Source organism: Microcaecilia unicolor, chromosome 3 (genome assembly GCF_901765095.1).
Source record: "Microcaecilia unicolor chromosome 3, aMicUni1.1, whole genome shotgun sequence".
In the NCBI taxonomy this organism is placed as follows: domain Eukaryota; kingdom Metazoa; phylum Chordata; class Amphibia; order Gymnophiona; family Siphonopidae; genus Microcaecilia; species Microcaecilia unicolor.
Genome location: NC_044033.1, coordinates 391,263,064 through 391,280,301, shown reverse-complemented (window position 1 = coordinate 391,280,301; position 17,238 = coordinate 391,263,064). Strand labels below are relative to the sequence as shown.

Here is a 17,238-nt window from a genome sequence, read left to right as displayed (position 1 = left end):
AACCACTACACTACAGAAACCAGACTTTTTGACCACACTTGTCATCTTGCAAGCATGATGTGAGACCGCACGGACGGCCCTTAAGGAATCAAGGACACAGTACATCGATAAAAGGAGTGGGGACCCTCTATTTGTTCTGTGACTTACTTTTCTTGGCAGTGTGTTCTTTGCCCCTAAATGAGGTATGCGAGGTAGAGAGATGAGGGCTGGGGGGGGCCTGTCCAGCCCCATTTGCCCTGCCTCCGGCTGCAGAGGGTGAGGGCTGGCTACATTCCAGACAGCATTTGTAGTCTTCCTTACAGGTAGGAAAAGGAGGTAAAACGGAAGTGTTTCTGCCTGGTATTGAACCAGGGACCTTTTGCGTGTGAGGCAAACGTGATAACCACTACACTACAGAAACCAGATTCTTTGAGCACACTTGTCATCTTGCAAGCATGATGTGAGACCGCACGGCCGGCCCTTAAGGAATCAAGGACACAGTCCATCGATAAAAGGAGTGGGGACCCTTATTTGTTCTGTGACTTACTTTTCTTGGCAGTGTGTTCTTTGCCCCTAAATGAGGTATGCGAGGTAGAGAGATGAGGGCTGGGGGGGCCTGTCCAGCCCCATTTGCCCTGCCTCCAGCTGCAGAGGGTGAGGGCTGGCTACATTCCAGACAGCATTTGTAGTCTTCCTTACAGGTAGGAAAAGGAGGTGAAATGGGAGTGTTTCTGCCTGGTGTTGAACCAGGGACCTTTTGCGTGTAAAGCAAACGTGATAACCACTACACTACAGAAACCTGCCTGTTGCTCTTACCTGGAGTGTGTGTGCTCGTCGTGCCTTTCCGCTTGGTTTTTCTGTGTTATGGGTACACGAGACCAGGGTGAGATTAATGAGGTCCTTTGTCCCTTTTGCCTCGTGTGCAGATATCGGGGCATAGCAGACTATTGAAACAGGCTGAAAACATCCATTTCCTCAGTGACTTCTTATAAGCTGTGCCGTCTTTGCATAACTGACGCGGAACACGGCAGTAGAATGCGCCATTGAGACTTTCGCTCTACAGGCTATGCTGAGAGTCAGCCTTGAGAACTCTGTTCAGTTCTGGAGAACCCCTCTAGAAAAGGACCTTGACAGGGTGGAGGCAATTTAAAGGAAGGAATATCGCCAAAATGGGGCACACACTGCACTGGAAGCCATACACACAGAGACCGAGGGAGCTGTACATGGACTCTCTAGAAGAATGAAGGCAAAGGGCAGATACGGCATTCCAATTTCTAGCCGGCATCCGTGAAGTGCAGTAAGGATAAAAAAAAAATTCAGGGGCAAGTGACATATTTCAAGAAGTTAAAGGAATGCAACATCAAAAGAAAAGCGAGGACAAAAGTGGAAGTGAGAGAGTGCTGATTGCCTACAACAGCGTTCCAGAGGAGTCCATACAGTGCTAGACCAGAAGCACACATAGGATTTCAACCAAAAGGTGAAAGTGGCAGAAGAAGGGAGAACACTACAGATATTATTAAGACTTGCGACAACACAGGAGGCAAGTACGAAGAAGAAGGAGTGCGGGTCTGGTATGATCTGAAGTCCAGGCGGAGGCGGTGGTGCTATCCTTGCATAAATGATGGATCTAAAGTAGACGATGTCAGAAGTAGGCCACTCAGCCCACCCTGTTGGCACAGCTAAGGATATAGGGCTGCAGCCGCCAGGCGAAGATTATGAGCATGACCAATTGCACGCTGACTGGACTGAGTCAGGCCAGCATACGTTCTGTCTTGCTCACAAGCAAGGGAAAAAAAACCAAGAGTGCTGTTTCTGCCTGGTTTTGAACCAGGGACCTTTTGCGTGTTAGGCAAACGTGATAACCACTACACTACAGAAACCAGACTTTTTGAGCACACTTGTCATCTTGCAAGCATGATGTGAGACCGCACGGCCGGCCCTTAAGGAATCAAGGACACAGTACATCGATAAAAGGAGTGGGGACCCTCTATTTGTTCTGTGACTTACTTTTCTTGGCAGTGTGTTCTTTGCCCCTAAATGAGGTATGCGAGGTAGAGAGATGAGGGCTGGGGGGGGCCTGTCCAGCCCCATTTGCCCTGCCTCCGGCTGCAGAGGGTGAGGGCTGGCTACATTCCAGACAGCATTTGTAGTCTTCCTTACAGGTAGGAAAAGGAGGTAAAACGGAAGTGTTTCTGCCTGGTATTGAACCAGGGACCTTTTGCGTGTGAGGCAAACATGATAACCACTACACTACAGAAACCAGATTCTTTGAGCACACTTGTCATCTTGCAAGCATGATGTGAGACCGCACGGCCGGCCCTTAAGGAATCAAGGACACAGTCCATCGATAAAAGGAGTGGGGACCCTTATTTGTTCTGTGACTTACTTTTCTTGGCAGTGTGTTCTTTGCCCCTAAATGAGGTATGCGAGGTAGAGAGATGAGGGCTGGGGGGGCCTGTCCAGCCCCATTTGCCCTGCCTCCAGCTGCAGAGGGTGAGGGCTGGCTACATTCCAGACAGCATTTGTAGTCTTCCTTACAGGTAGGAAAAGGAGGTGAAATGGGAGTGTTTCTGCCTGGTGTTGAACCAGGGACCTTTTGCGTGTAAAGCAAACGTGATAACCACTACACTACAGAAACCTGCCTGTTGCTCTTACCTGGAGTGTGTGTGCTCGTCGTGCCTTTCCGCTTGGTTTTTCTGTGTTATGGGTACACGAGACCAGGGTGAGATTAATGAGGTCCTTTGTCCCTTTTGCCTCGTGTGCAGATATCGGGGCATAGCAGACTATTGAAACAGGCTGAAAACATCCATTTCCTCAGTGACTTCTTATAAGCTGTGCCGTCTTTGCATAACTGACGCGGAACACGGCAGTAGAATGCGCCATTGAGACTTTCGCTCTACAGGCTATGCTGAGAGTCAGCCTTGAGAACTCTGTTCAGTTCTGGAGAACCCCTCTAGAAAAGGACCTTGACAGGGTGGAGGCAATTTAAAGGAAGGAATATCGCCAAAATGGGGCACACACTGCACTGGAAGCCATACACACAGAGACCGAGGGAGCTGTAGATGGACTCTCTAGAAGAATGAAGGCAAAGGGCAGATACGGCATTCCAATTTCTAGCCAGCTTCCGTGAAGTGCAGTAAGGATAAAAAAAAAATTCAGGGGCAAGTGACATATTTCAAGAAGTTAAAGGAATGCAACATCAAAAGAAAAGCGAGGACAAAAGTGGAAGTGAGAGAGTGCTGATTGCCTACAACAGCGTTCCAGAGGAGTCCATACAGTGCTAGACCAGAAGCACACATAGGATTTCAACCAAAAGGTGAAAGTGGCAGAAGAAGGGAGAACACTACAGATATTATTAAGACTTGCGACAACACAGGAGGCAAGTACGAAGAAGAAGGAGTGCGGGTCTGGTATGATCTGAAGTCCAGGCGGAGGCGGTGGTGCTATCCTTGCATAAATGATGGATCTAAAGTAGACGATGTCAGAAGTAGGCCACTCAGCCCACCCTGTTGGTACAGCTAAGGATATAGGGCTGCAGCCGCCAGGTGAAGATTATGAGCATGACCAATTGCACGCTGACTGGACTGAGTCAGGCCAGCATACGTTCTGTCTTGCTCACAAGCAAGGGAAAAAAAACCAAGAGTGCTGTTTCTGCCTGGTTTTGAACCAGGGACCTTTTGCGTGTTAGGCAAACGTGATAACCACTACACTACAGAAACCAGACTTTTTGAGCACACTTGTCATCTTGCAAGCATGATGTGAGACCGCACGGCCGGCCCTTAAGGAATCAAGGACACAGTCCATCGATAAAAGGAGTGGGGACCCTCTATTTGTTCTGTGACTTACTTTTCTTGGCAGTGTGTTCTTTGCCCCTAAATGAGGTATGCGAGGTAGAGAGATGAGGGCTGGGGGGGGCCTGTCCAGCCCCATTTGCCCTGCCTCCGGCTGCAGAGGGTGAGGGCTGGCTACATTCCAGACAGCATTTGTAGTCTTCCTTACAGGTAGGAAAAGGAGGTAAAACGGAAGTGTTTCTGCCTGGTATTGAACCAGGGACCTTTTGCGTGTGAGGCAAACGTGATAACCACTACACTACAGAAACCAGATTCTTTGAGCACACTTGTCATCTTGCAAGCATGATGTGAGACCGCACGGCCGGCCCTTAAGGAATCAAGGACACAGTCCATCGATAAAAGGAGTGGGGACCCTTATTTGTTCTGTGACTTACTTTTCTTGGCAGTGTGTTCTTTGCCCCTAAATGAGGTATGCGAGGTAGAGAGATGAGGGCTGGGGGGGCCTGTCCAGCCCCATTTGCCCTGCCTCCAGCTGCAGAGGGTGAGGGCTGGCTACATTCCAGACAGCATTTGTAGTCTTCCTTACAGGTAGGAAAAGGAGGTGAAATGGGAGTGTTTCTGCCTGGTGTTGAACCAGGGACCTTTTGCGTGTAAAGCAAACGTGATAACCACTACACTACAGAAACCTGCCTGTTGCTCTTACCTGGAGTGTGTTTGCTCGTCGTGCCTTTCCGCTTGGTTTTTCTGTGTTATGGGTACACGAGACCAGGGTGAGATTAATGAGGTCCTTTGTCCCTTTTGCCTCGTGTGCAGATATCGGGGCATAGCAGACTATTGAAACAGGCTGAAAACATCCATTTCCTCAGTGACTTCTTATAAGCTGTGCCGTCTTTGCATAACTGACGCGGAACACGGCAGTAGAATGCGCCATTGAGACTTTCGCTCTACAGGCTATGCTGAGAGTCAGCCTTGAGAACTCTGTTCAGTTCTGGAGAACCCCTCTAGAAAAGGACCTTGACAGGGTGGAGGCAATTTAAAGGAAGGAATATCGCCAAAATGGGGCACACACTGCACTGGAAGCCATACACACAGAGACCGAGGGAGCTGTACATGGACTCTCTAGAAGAATGAAGGCAAAGGGCAGATACGGCATTCCAATTTCTAGCCAGCTTCCGTGAAGTGCAGTAAGGATAAAAAAAAATTCAGGGGCAAGTGACATATTTCAAGAAGTTAAAGGAATGCAACATCAAAAGAAAAGCGAGGACAAAAGTGGAAGTGAGAGAGTGCTGATTGCCTACAACAGCGTTCCAGAGGAGTCCATACAGTACTAGACCAGAAGCACACATAGGATTTCAACCAAAAGGTGAAAGTGGCAGAAGAAGGGAGAACACTACAGATATTATTAAGACTTGCGACAACACAGGAGGCAAGTACGAAGAAGAAGGAGTGCGGGTCTGGTATGATCTGAAGTCCAGGCGGAGGCGGTGGTGCTATCCTTGCATAAATGATGGATCTAAAGTAGACGATGTCAGAAGTAGGCCACTCAGCCCACCCTGTTGGCACAGCTAAGGATATAGGGCTGCAGCCGCCAGGCGAAGATTATGAGCATGACCAATTGCACGCTGACTGGACTGAGTCAGGCCAGCATACGTTCTGTCTTGCTCACAAGCAAGGGAAAAAAAACCAAGAGTGCTGTTTCTGCCTGGTTTTGAACCAGGGACCTTTTGCATGTTAGGCAAACGTGATAACCACTACACTACAGAAACCAGACTTTTTGACCACACTTGTCATCTTGCAAGCATGATGTGAGACCGCACGGACGGCCCTTAAGGAATCAAGGACACAGTACATCGATAAAAGGAGTGGGGACCCTCTATTTGTTCTGTGACTTACTTTTCTTGGCAGTGTGTTCTTTGCCCCTAAATGAGGTATGCGAGGTAGAGAGATGAGGGCTGGGGGGGGCCTGTCCAGCCCCATTTGCCCTGCCTCCGGCTGCAGAGGGTGAGGGCTGGCTACATTCCAGACAGCATTTGTAGTCTTCCTTACAGGTAGGAAAAGGAGGTAAAACGGAAGTGTTTCTGCCTGGTATTGAACCAGGGACCTTTTGCGTGTGAGGCAAACGTGATAACCACTACACTACAGAAACCAGATTCTTTGAGCACACTTGTCATCTTGCAAGCATGATGTGAGACCGCACGGCCGGCCCTTAAGGAATCAAGGACACAGTCCATCGATAAAAGGAGTGGGGACCCTTATTTGTTCTGTGACTTACTTTTCTTGGCAGTGTGTTCTTTGCCCCTAAATGAGGTATGCGAGGTAGAGAGATGAGGGCTGGGGGGGCCTGTCCAGCCCCATTTGCCCTGCCTCCAGCTGCAGAGGGTGAGGGCTGGCTACATTCCAGACAGCATTTGTAGTCTTCCTTACAGGTAGGAAAAGGAGGTGAAATGGGAGTGTTTCTGCCTGGTGTTGAACCAGGGACCTTTTGCGTGTAAAGCAAACGTGATAACCACTACACTACAGAAACCTGCCTGTTGCTCTTACCTGGAGTGTGTGTGCTCGTCGTGCCTTTCCGCTTGGTTTTTCTGTGTTATGGGTACACGAGACCAGGGTGAGATTAATGAGGTCCTTTGTCCCTTTTGCCTCGTGTGCAGATATCGGGGCATAGCAGACTATTGAAACAGGCTGAAAACATCCATTTCCTCAGTGACTTCTTATAAGCTGTGCCGTCTTTGCATAACTGACGCGGAACACGGCAGTAGAATGCGCCATTGAGACTTTCGCTCTACAGGCTATGCTGAGAGTCAGCCTTGAGAACTCTGTTCAGTTCTGGAGAACCCCTCTAGAAAAGGACCTTGACAGGGTGGAGGCAATTTAAAGGAAGGAATATCGCCAAAATGGGGCACACACTGCACTGGAAGCCATACACACAGAGACCGAGGGAGCTGTACATGGACTCTCTAGAAGAATGAAGGCAAAGGGCAGATACGGCATTCCAATTTCTAGCCGGCATCCGTGAAGTGCAGTAAGGATAAAAAAAAAATTCAGGGGCAAGTGACATATTTCAAGAAGTTAAAGGAATGCAACATCAAAAGAAAAGCGAGGACAAAAGTGGAAGTGAGAGAGTGCTGATTGCCTACAACAGCGTTCCAGAGGAGTCCATACAGTGCTAGACCAGAAGCACACATAGGATTTCAACCAAAAGGTGAAAGTGGCAGAAGAAGGGAGAACACTACAGATATTATTAAGACTTGCGACAACACAGGAGGCAAGTACGAAGAAGAAGGAGTGCGGGTCTGGTATGATCTGAAGTCCAGGCGGAGGCGGTGGTGCTATCCTTGCATAAATGATGGATCTAAAGTAGACGATGTCAGAAGTAGGCCACTCAGCCCACCCTGTTGGCACAGCTAAGGATATAGGGCTGCAGCCGCCAGGCGAAGATTATGAGCATGACCAATTGCACGCTGACTGGACTGAGCCAGGCCAGCATACGTTCTGTCTTGCTCACAAGCAAGGGAAAAAAAACCAAGAGTGCTGTTTCTGCCTGGTTTTGAACCAGGGACCTTTTGCGTGTTAGGCAAACGTGATAACCACTACACTACAGAAACCAGACTTTTTGAGCACACTTGTCATCTTGCAAGCATGATGTGAGACCGCACGGCCGGCCCTTAAGGAATCAAGGACACAGTACATCGATAAAAGGAGTGGGGACCCTCTATTTGTTCTGTGACTTACTTTTCTTGGCAGTGTGTTCTTTGCCCCTAAATGAGGTATGCGAGGTAGAGAGATGAGGGCTGGGGGGGGCCTGTCCAGCCCCATTTGCCCTGCCTCCGGCTGCAGAGGGTGAGGGCTGGCTACATTCCAGACAGCATTTGTAGTCTTCCTTACAGGTAGGAAAAGGAGGTAAAACGGAAGTGTTTCTGCCTGGTATTGAACCAGGGACCTTTTGCGTGTGAGGCAAACATGATAACCACTACACTACAGAAACCAGATTCTTTGAGCACACTTGTCATCTTGCAAGCATGATGTGAGACCGCACGGCCGGCCCTTAAGGAATCAAGGACACAGTCCATCGATAAAAGGAGTGGGGACCCTTATTTGTTCTGTGACTTACTTTTCTTGGCAGTGTGTTCTTTGCCCCTAAATGAGGTATGCGAGGTAGAGAGATGAGGGCTGGGGGGGCCTGTCCAGCCCCATTTGCCCTGCCTCCAGCTGCAGAGGGTGAGGGCTGGCTACATTCCAGACAGCATTTGTAGTCTTCCTTACAGGTAGGAAAAGGAGGTGAAATGGGAGTGTTTCTGCCTGGTGTTGAACCAGGGACCTTTTGCGTGTAAAGCAAACGTGATAACCACTACACTACAGAAACCTGCCTGTTGCTCTTACCTGGAGTGTGTGTGCTCGTCGTGCCTTTCCGCTTGGTTTTTCTGTGTTATGGGTACACGAGACCAGGGTGAGATTAATGAGGTCCTTTGTCCCTTTTGCCTCGTGTGCAGATATCGGGGCATAGCAGACTATTGAAACAGGCTGAAAACATCCATTTCCTCAGTGACTTCTTATAAGCTGTGCCGTCTTTGCATAACTGACGCGGAACACGGCAGTAGAATGCGCCATTGAGACTTTCGCTCTACAGGCTATGCTGAGAGTCAGCCTTGAGAACTCTGTTCAGTTCTGGAGAACCCCTCTAGAAAAGGACCTTGACAGGGTGGAGGCAATTTAAAGGAAGGAATATCGCCAAAATGGGGCACACACTGCACTGGAAGCCATACACACAGAGACCGAGGGAGCTGTACATGGACTCTCTAGAAGAATGAAGGCAAAGGGCAGATACGGCATTCCAATTTCTAGCCGGCATCCGTGAAGTGCAGTAAGGATAAAAAAAAATTCAGGGGCAAGTGACATATTTCAAGAAGTTAAAGGAATGCAACATCAAAAGAAAAGCGAGGACAAAAGTGGAAGTGAGAGAGTGCTGATTGCCTACAACAGCGTTCCAGAGGAGTCCATACAGTGCTAGACCAGAAGCACACATAGGATTTCAACCAAAAGGTGAAAGTGGCAGAAGAAGGGAGAACACTACAGATATTATTAAGACTTGCGACAACACAGGAGGCAAGTACGAAGAAGAAGGAGTGCGGGTCTGGTATGATCTGAAGTCCAGGCGGAGGCGGTGCTGCTATCCTTGCATAAATGATGGATCTAAAGTAGACGATGTCAGAAGTAGGCCACTCAGCCCACCCTGTTGGCACAGCTAAGGATATAGGGCTGCAGCCGCCAGGCGAAGATTATGAGCATGACCAATTGCACGCTGACTGGACTGAGTCAGGCCAGCATACGTTCTGTCTTGCTCACAAGCAAGGGAAAAAAAACCAAGAGTGCTGTTTCTGCCTGGTTTTGAACCAGGGACCTTTTGCGTGTTAGGCAAACGTGATAACCACTACACTACAGAAACCAGACTTTTTGAGCACACTTGTCATCTTGCAAGCATGATGTGAGACCGCACGGCCGGCCCTTAAGGAATCAAGGACACAGTACATCGATAAAAGGAGTGGGGACCCTCTATTTGTTCTGTGACTTACTTTTCTTGGCAGTGTGTTCTTTGCCCCTAAATGAGGTATGCGAGGTAGAGAGATGAGGGCTGGGGGGGCCTGTCCAGCCCCATTTGCCCTGCCTCCAGCTGCAGAGGGTGAGGGCTGGCTACATTCCAGACAGCATTTGTAGTCTTCCTTACAGGTAGGAAAAGGAGGTGAAATGGGAGTGTTTCTGCCTGGTATTGAACCAGGGACCTTTTGCGTGTAAAGCAAACGTGATAACCACTACACTACAGAAACCTGCCTGTTGCTCTTACCTGGAGTGTGTGTGCTCGTCGTGCCTTTCCGCTTGGTTTTTCTGTGTTATGGGTACACGAGACCAGGGTGAGATTAATGAGGTCCTTTGTCCCTTTTGCCTCGTGTGCAGATATCGGGGCATAGCAGACTATTGAAACAGGCTGAAAACATCCATTTCCTCAGTGACTTCTTATAAGCTGTGCCGTCTTTGCATAACTGACGCGGAACACGGCAGTAGAATGCGCCATTGAGACTTTCGCTCTACAGGCTATGCTGAGAGTCAGCCTTGAGAACTCTGTTCAGTTCTGGAGAACCCCTCTAGAAAAGGACCTTGACAGGGTGGAGGCAATTTAAAGGAAGGAATATCGCCAAAATGGGGCACACACTGCACTGGAAGCCATACACACAGAGACCGAGGGAGCTGTACATGGACTCTCTAGAAGAATGAAGGCAAAGGGCAGATACGGCATTCCAATTTCTAGCCGGCATCCGTGAAGTGCAGTAAGGATAAAAAAAAAATTCAGGGGCAAGTGACATATTTCAAGAAGTTAAAGGAATGCAACATCAAAAGAAAAGCGAGGACAAAAGTGGAAGTGAGAGAGTGCTGATTGCCTACAACAGCGTTCCAGAGGAGTCCATACAGTGCTAGACCAGAAGCACACATAGGATTTCAACCAAAAGGTGAAAGTGGCAGAAGAAGGGAGAACACTACAGATATTATTAAGACTTGCGACAACACAGGAGGCAAGTACGAAGAAGAAGGAGTGCGGGTCTGGTATGATCTGAAGTCCAGGCGGAGGCGGTGGTGCTATCCTTGCATAAATGATGGATCTAAAGTAGACGATGTCAGAAGTAGGCCACTCAGCCCACCCTGTTGGCACAGCTAAGGATATAGGGCTGCAGCCGCCAGGCGAAGATTATGAGCATGACCAATTGCACGCTGACTGGACTGAGTCAGGCCAGCATACGTTCTGTCTTGCTCACAAGCAAGGGAAAAAAAACCAAGAGTGCTGTTTCTGCCTGGTTTTGAACCAGGGACCTTTTGCGTGTTAGGCATGTTAGAATGTAATTGTATTTTACATGCATTGCCTGTCACCTATTATTTCTCTGTGATTACTCTGTGACCTCTGATGTGAATTACTTAGAGAGGTCACACAGCTATGCAACTTCCTGTGGGGGTTAGACACAGCAGATGCAGCACATGCAGCACATGGAGCACATGGAGCTCATGATCTCTCCTAACCTGAGAGGATCTATGGTGGTGTGAGCATCCATTACCATCTAAGCACATGGAAGGAGCTGATAAGACAAATGTATAGTAATATGTATATATAAGCCTGTCTGATTATAATCTAACTACAAACTGTGAGTAAACAGATGTTTTGTTACTTCAACTTTAAAGTGACTCAGCAGTGAATTATTCAGGGGTGAATGAGAGAGAGATGAAGAAAGAAATTAACATTTCTAAAGCTGAAGCTGTGTGTACTAAAATCTGCTAATTATTTACTACAAATAATCCAACAAAAGGGTTATGGGCCCAGGGCCAGGAATTGAAAAAGAAGAGAAATATTACCAGGCAGAAAAAAAGGCCACATTTTTCTCTTAAGTTTTAAAGGAAAGATTCAGTCTGTCTCTCTCTCCCCCCACACAGCAGACAGAAGGCTAAGAAAATGGCTGAGGGAAGAAATTCACCATTGTTCTATTCTCTCAAGGTGCCTAAATTAACTGAGTTTAATTATCAGAAGTGGGAACTAAGATTCATATGTCTCCTTCGAGCAAAAAGATTAAATATATGCTTAGACCAAGACAGAACAGATGAAAATATGGCTGAATGGGACAATGCAAACTATTATGTGAAGTGCATGCTTTTGGAAGCTCTCTCAGAGAAACAAGCCATATTAGTGGAGGGAAAAGATACACCAAAGGACATTTTATATAAACTGAGAACTATGTATGCAACTACATATGCAAAGCAGCAACCAATTTGGTTAGCAGAGTTGAATGAAACCAAATTAAGGGATAAAAGTAAATGTAATGATCACATTATGCATCTTATGTCTTCATTTCAAAAGTTAGAACTTTCTGGAATTCCCATGTGTGATGCATTGAAAAGAGCATTTCTTTTTACCTCACTATCAAAGAAGTTTGATGTTTTTAGGTCTGTAAATGAGGCCATTGAAGGGCAATCTTTTGAACAGACAACATCAAAACTAAGGCAGGAATGCATAATAAATGATTCTGAGGAGATGTGTTCTCAAAGCAAGTCAGAGAGAAATGAAACAAATTTCTTGGCAAAGAACAGAGGAAGGCGGAGCTATGGGAAAACTCCACCCAAGGGCAAGCTGATTTGCTACTCATGTGGAAAGGAGGGACATGTATCTAAATGGTGTAAGGAAACACAAAACACTCCCTCTAGCTCACCTAAGCCAATGGAACTAAAGAATTCTCAAACCAGGAAATGTATGAAGGACAAAGATAAACACAAGGGTTTTCTAATGGCAGAAAAATCTTTGACTATGGTAAATAATAATTCAAATGAAAGTACTTGGATTTTGGATTCGGGGAGCACATGCCATTTAACCAATTGTAAGGATTTCTTTCAGGAAATGTGTCCAGAGGAAGGTATTCTTAAAACTGCAAACGCAGGGACTGCTAAGATCCAAGCAAAAGGTATTGGATTCTTAAAATGCAAAGTGTCTAATGAAGTTAAAGAAATTCCTGTAAGTGATGTCTTGTATATTCCCCAAGCAGTTTGCAATATGCTTAGTGTATCTACATTAGATAAGAAGGGATTTGTGATTCATTTTGAAAACAGTAAGTGCACAATCTCTAAAAATGATGAAGTGTATGCTGAAGCTTTTATGCATAATGATGTTTATAAACTGAGCATTTCAGGTGAAGCCTCACATATGGCGCAAGTAAGGAAGAATGATAGTAAATGTGAGGCAGCCATGGGCAAAGAAAGTGTTAACTCTGAGAAATAATTATATATATATAAGAAATGATATTAAAAGCTTGAAGTTTGAATTCTTTTCACTCTGCCAGCAAAGTAGTGAAGGAATGCAGGCTGGAATTAATTAGAGTCTAGTTTGGCCGAGCTAAGGTTAGGAAAGGTCAGTGAGAAATGCAACTCTGTCCCTTGTGAATTGCCAATGCTAGCTGGCACATCTGTAAATTATTAGGCTTACTGAATAGTTTTGTAAGCAGGCACGAGCCAGACATATGACATATTGTAGTTTAAGAATAGGCTGAAATACTATTTAGAAGTGCTTAATATGTAGATAGCTTAGATATAGATATATCTTATAAGATATATCTGATTATGCTTATTTTAGAATATGTTGTATTCTGTGTAAATTAATAATTCTGTGTGGAATGTTTGTTCAACTTTCTGTCTGACGTTCTGAGTAGGGCTACAGTGAAGGGGGGCCAACATGTGTTTTGAATTAACTATGGTCTTAGCTAGTTCTGTGTATGGAGCTGAGAGGTGAAAAAGGTCAGAACTAGTCAGCTCTCTTCTCCTTGATTAATTATAGGTAAAATGCAGGAATGGTCTTGGAAGTAATAACCTGATATGTATGCTATTAATTAAGATTGGCTTTTGACCTCTTTAATGAATGCCAGAGTTTAGTTAGCAGTTAGTACTAGGAATATGAGAAATCAATCATAATAACATGTAAGAGACTGGAGACCAAATGTCTGGCTTAAGGGGCCCCAGGTCAGAGGTCAGTTTAGGATGTCTGGAACCTATGTAACTGATATTTCAAAAGTAATGATTGGTTGAGGCAAGGTAGCCAATCTAATTCCTTAACCAATTGGAGAGTAAGGGGGCTGGGCTAGGCTAGGCTGGATAGAACAGTATTTAAGTAGGAGCAGAAGCAGTTTACGTCAGAAAGAAGAAAGGAAGGAGCTCAGAAGAAAGAGAAGGACAGAAGGAACAGACAGAAGAAGGAGAAGACACAGAGAGCTGAGACAAAGACACAGAGAGCAGAGAGAGAGGAGAAGAGAGCTAGAACTGATGTCCTGCTTTGTTTGCTGGCAAATAAAGAAGATTTCTCCCTCATTCTGGTGTGTGCTGTCTGACTCCTGAAGCATCACAAATTCATGCATCCATTCCTGCAACAATTCTTGGTGGCAGCGGTGGGATCCTGAATCCTGCATTAATCCCAGCACCTAACTGACTGGAGAACATTCGCCGGGTATGTATTTTGTATTCTGTATTGTAATCCTAGCTAGGAAGTTGTAAACCAGCCCCTCAAGAAGGAGGGAAGGAGAATCTGATCAATTCTCAGCGAAGGCCCTAGTACCTTCTAGTCGCGGGGACTAGAAGCGAAAACGCTTGAGCTTATCTGTATTTGAGAAATCTGAAATTGTTGGGTGGGATTTTCTGTATGGAATGTGTGATGAGTGAATGCTAAATGAGTGCGGACTTCTTATAGCTGCATTTCCAATTAACGCGAGTTCAATTGGTCAGCAACGGAAGGAAGCGATTGTTGTCTGTCTACCTAGTGTCTCGAGAGTGCAGACCCCTTACTGCATTCTCAAAAATTCCCCCCCTTTTTGTGTGTTGTAACTGTAAGCATTATGGGTGGGACATCATCTAGACAAATTGTTACCCCCCTAGATTGTATGCTTAGAAATTTTAAAAAAGGTTTTTTAATTAATGACTATGGACAGACTTTAAGCTCAGGTACTTTAAGAACCTTGTGTGAAGTTGAGTGGCCATCTATGGGAGTGGGGTGGCCCCCTAGTGGCAGCTTAGATATTGAAGTAATCCGGAAGGTCTACAGCATAGTTGTAGGAGAACCAGAATATTCTGAACAACTCCCTTATATAGATTCCTGGGACAGCCTTGTGACTGACCCTCCCTCGTGGTTGAAAACTTATATGGGATCCCCAGTAAAATTCATGTTAGGCCGTGTTCAAAGAAAGATTAGAAAATCTAAACTAGAAGAGGGAAAGAGCCCCAGGAAGCTTACCACCCAATCGGTGGCTTCCGCCCCTACCCTGTCCGAGAAACCCATACTCTCTGATGACCCCTCAGACCTTGAGCCACCACCTTATGGCCCATTGTTGGGGTTCCGTGCCACCCCCAGAGATCCACGCCGCCCAGCCCAAGCCTCTCCAGCACAGGCTTCTCCGGATAGTTCTTCCCCTCCTGTGCGAACCCCACCACATCCTAGGTTGGACTTTTCACCTGGCCTCTACCCTTCTGTGCCAAATCCTCTCCTGTTAACCTCTGTAGACCCACTTTGGGCTCCACTCCCTGACTCCTCAACTCCTGACAGCCCAGCCTCTCCCTCTAGCACCCCTACCCACTCATTAGGGGCCCGGCATCCCTTTCAATGGACTGACTCACCTGTGACCACCTCTCAGTCTATGAGTACCCCTCCCCATCCCTCAGGATTTCAACCTACCTCCACTGAATGGGTTAGACCCGCTGCAATTACCTTTGAGCATGATAGGAGGGTAGCTCCTAGCTCTACCTCAGGTTCCATTCCCACCTCCTCGAGGGTTCTGCCACTCCGACAGGTAACTACCACTCGACCGGATCCTAATAATCAGGGTCAGGTTATACAGGCACAGGCCTACCAGTATGTACCCTTCACAACCACTGATCTCCTGAATTGGAAGACGCATTACCCCTCTTATACTGAAAAGCCTCAGGCAGTGGTGGACCTAGTGACTAGCATTATGGCCACCCATAACCCAACCTGGACTGATTGTCAACAACTTCTCCTGACCCTCTTCACAACTGAGGAGAGGCGGAAGATTTTGCAAAATGCTGAGGCCATCACGCGAGAGCGTGTTCCCGAGAGGACACAGGACCCAGAGGGATGGGTTAGAGCTCGGTTTCCTCGCGCAGCTCCAGATTGGGATCCAAATGATAGGCAGCACTATGAACTGTTGTCTGGCTATTGCCGGGACTTACTGGAAGGTATGAGGAAAGGCATAAAGAGGCCCATTAATCTGGCAAAGGTCTCTGAAATTCTCCAAGGGGCAACTGAATCCCCTGGGGCCTTTCTAGAGCGACTAATTGAAGCCTACAGAACATACACCCCATTTGACCCTGAAGCCCAAGAAAACCAGAGAATGGTGAATAGTGCATTGGTGGCCCAGAGTATGCCAGATATCCGGAAGAAGTTGCAGCGTCAGGAGGGATTCGCAGGGATGAATACCACCCAGCTAATTGAGATCGCAACCAAGGTTTTCATTAATAGAGATCAGGAGGTGCGCCGAGAGGCTGACCGGAAGATGCAGAAGAAGGCCGACCTTTTAGCGGCAGCCATTACTAATTCCACCCTTAACCGAGGTCGACCTCTAGCTAATGGGAAGCCCCCAGCCATTTTACAGGGAATTAAGGGAGACATAGGGATTTTAGGGTCTGCCCAGGTGCAGGAACAGGTAGCCCTCTTGGGTAAGATAATTTCTGAGCTTCAGTCTTATGTGAGAGAAATAAACCCTGTCCCCTTCCAGGCTCAGGTACATTCCTTCCTGCCAGGGGATAGAGTTTGGGTGAAAGACTGGAGGCTCCAGCCTTTGGGGCCCCGATGGAAAGGACCTTTTACTGTTTTGCTTTCTACCCCTGCAGCTGTGAAGGTCGCAGGGATAACTCCATGGGTCCATTGGTCTCGAATTAAGTCTGCTGATCAGACTGAGCCCAGCACGGATCAGACGGAGCCTAGACAGTGGAGAGCAGAAAGTGATCCAGCGGAGCCATTGAAGTTGCGCTTGACCCGAACCAAAGAATCTACTAGCTGAAAAGAAGGGTCAACTGCATACTGCAGGAGCGGCTGAACTTCGGCTTCACACTGAGACTCTTTCTTGCCTGATTCTGGCTTTCTTGGAATTTGAAAGCTTGATCCTTGTCAGTTGAGGGTCTATCCCAACTGGTATAAGAACTCAAAGACTGAGAACATTATATGAGAGTAATCTGTGATTAGCACAGACTGTTGAAATATTATTGCTTAATTAGTTTGCTGTATTTGTTTTAGATTAGGAAGAAAGAAAATGTTAGTAGTTTGGATGCTTTTGTTGTTTTCTACTCCTTGCCTCCTTGTTCCTAATATCCCAACTCGCTCCAACCTTTGGTTACACTCAGTCCAGGAACTAATTAGCCAGGCAAAGATTACTTCCCCTTGTATTGTGTGTTCCCGATTTTCTCCTTATACTACAGATGTCCCAGCTGTTCCTGTTCCTGTGCAACTCCCAGCTCTTATACCTCCCTACTTTTCGAGTTCAGGTCCTTGGAGCCAGGATTATACTTGGTGGTCCTTTTATAATGCTACTTCCCCCTCTGAATCTTCTCTAAGGCCAGTTTTTACGTCTCCCTATCCAGCTTCTGGAGTGTTTTGTTTAACAAGAAGCATCTCAACTGTTCTTCCCATTCCCTGTAACTATACTAATGTTCTCCCAGAAAAAGGAGAATCTGTGTGGGTAGTTTCTCCAGGTACTCCTATGTGCCCTGCTACCATACCTGTAGATTATGACCCAGGTGATTATCTGGCTCCTAAGCGTACCACTGAGAAGACTATAGTGTCCAAGCTTATTTTCTACTTTCATAAGTCCCCGGGGTATGAAGAGTTACTAACAAATGAGCAGCCTGTCACAATTGGGGATTGGCGCCTATGGTGTGCAAAGTCTCCATT

At 46.7% G+C, this 17,238-nt stretch overlaps 16 non-coding genes across 16 annotated transcripts; all 16 read right to left on the bottom strand.

Moving 5' to 3' along the window:
- Window positions 1-327: 327 nt before the first annotated feature.
- Window positions 328-400, bottom strand: TRNAV-CAC. The gene has a single exon. It is a non-coding gene; the product is annotated as a tRNA-Val (tRNA).
- Window positions 401-705: 305 nt separating this feature from the next.
- TRNAV-UAC lies at window positions 706-778 on the bottom strand. Its single transcript has one exon. It is a non-coding gene; the product is annotated as a tRNA-Val (tRNA).
- Window positions 779-1,786: 1,008 nt separating this feature from the next.
- On the bottom strand, window positions 1,787-1,859 carry TRNAV-AAC. The gene has a single exon. It is a non-coding gene; the product is annotated as a tRNA-Val (tRNA).
- Window positions 1,860-2,166: 307 nt separating this feature from the next.
- On the bottom strand, window positions 2,167-2,239 carry TRNAV-CAC. Its single transcript has one exon. It is a non-coding gene; the product is annotated as a tRNA-Val (tRNA).
- Window positions 2,240-2,544: 305 nt separating this feature from the next.
- On the bottom strand, window positions 2,545-2,617 carry TRNAV-UAC. The gene has a single exon. It is a non-coding gene; the product is annotated as a tRNA-Val (tRNA).
- Window positions 2,618-3,625: 1,008 nt separating this feature from the next.
- TRNAV-AAC lies at window positions 3,626-3,698 on the bottom strand. The gene has a single exon. It is a non-coding gene; the product is annotated as a tRNA-Val (tRNA).
- A 307-nt stretch (window positions 3,699-4,005) lies between these two features.
- Window positions 4,006-4,078, bottom strand: TRNAV-CAC. The gene has a single exon. It is a non-coding gene; the product is annotated as a tRNA-Val (tRNA).
- Window positions 4,079-4,383: 305 nt separating this feature from the next.
- Window positions 4,384-4,456, bottom strand: TRNAV-UAC. Its single transcript has one exon. It is a non-coding gene; the product is annotated as a tRNA-Val (tRNA).
- A 1,007-nt stretch (window positions 4,457-5,463) lies between these two features.
- Window positions 5,464-5,536, bottom strand: TRNAV-AAC. The gene has a single exon. It is a non-coding gene; the product is annotated as a tRNA-Val (tRNA).
- A 307-nt stretch (window positions 5,537-5,843) lies between these two features.
- Window positions 5,844-5,916, bottom strand: TRNAV-CAC. The gene has a single exon. It is a non-coding gene; the product is annotated as a tRNA-Val (tRNA).
- Window positions 5,917-6,221: 305 nt separating this feature from the next.
- On the bottom strand, window positions 6,222-6,294 carry TRNAV-UAC. Its single transcript has one exon. It is a non-coding gene; the product is annotated as a tRNA-Val (tRNA).
- Window positions 6,295-7,302: 1,008 nt separating this feature from the next.
- Window positions 7,303-7,375, bottom strand: TRNAV-AAC. Its single transcript has one exon. It is a non-coding gene; the product is annotated as a tRNA-Val (tRNA).
- A 307-nt stretch (window positions 7,376-7,682) lies between these two features.
- TRNAV-CAC lies at window positions 7,683-7,755 on the bottom strand. The gene has a single exon. It is a non-coding gene; the product is annotated as a tRNA-Val (tRNA).
- A 305-nt stretch (window positions 7,756-8,060) lies between these two features.
- TRNAV-UAC lies at window positions 8,061-8,133 on the bottom strand. Its single transcript has one exon. It is a non-coding gene; the product is annotated as a tRNA-Val (tRNA).
- A 1,007-nt stretch (window positions 8,134-9,140) lies between these two features.
- On the bottom strand, window positions 9,141-9,213 carry TRNAV-AAC. Its single transcript has one exon. It is a non-coding gene; the product is annotated as a tRNA-Val (tRNA).
- A 306-nt stretch (window positions 9,214-9,519) lies between these two features.
- Window positions 9,520-9,592, bottom strand: TRNAV-UAC. Its single transcript has one exon. It is a non-coding gene; the product is annotated as a tRNA-Val (tRNA).
- Window positions 9,593-17,238: the final 7,646 nt, after the last annotated feature.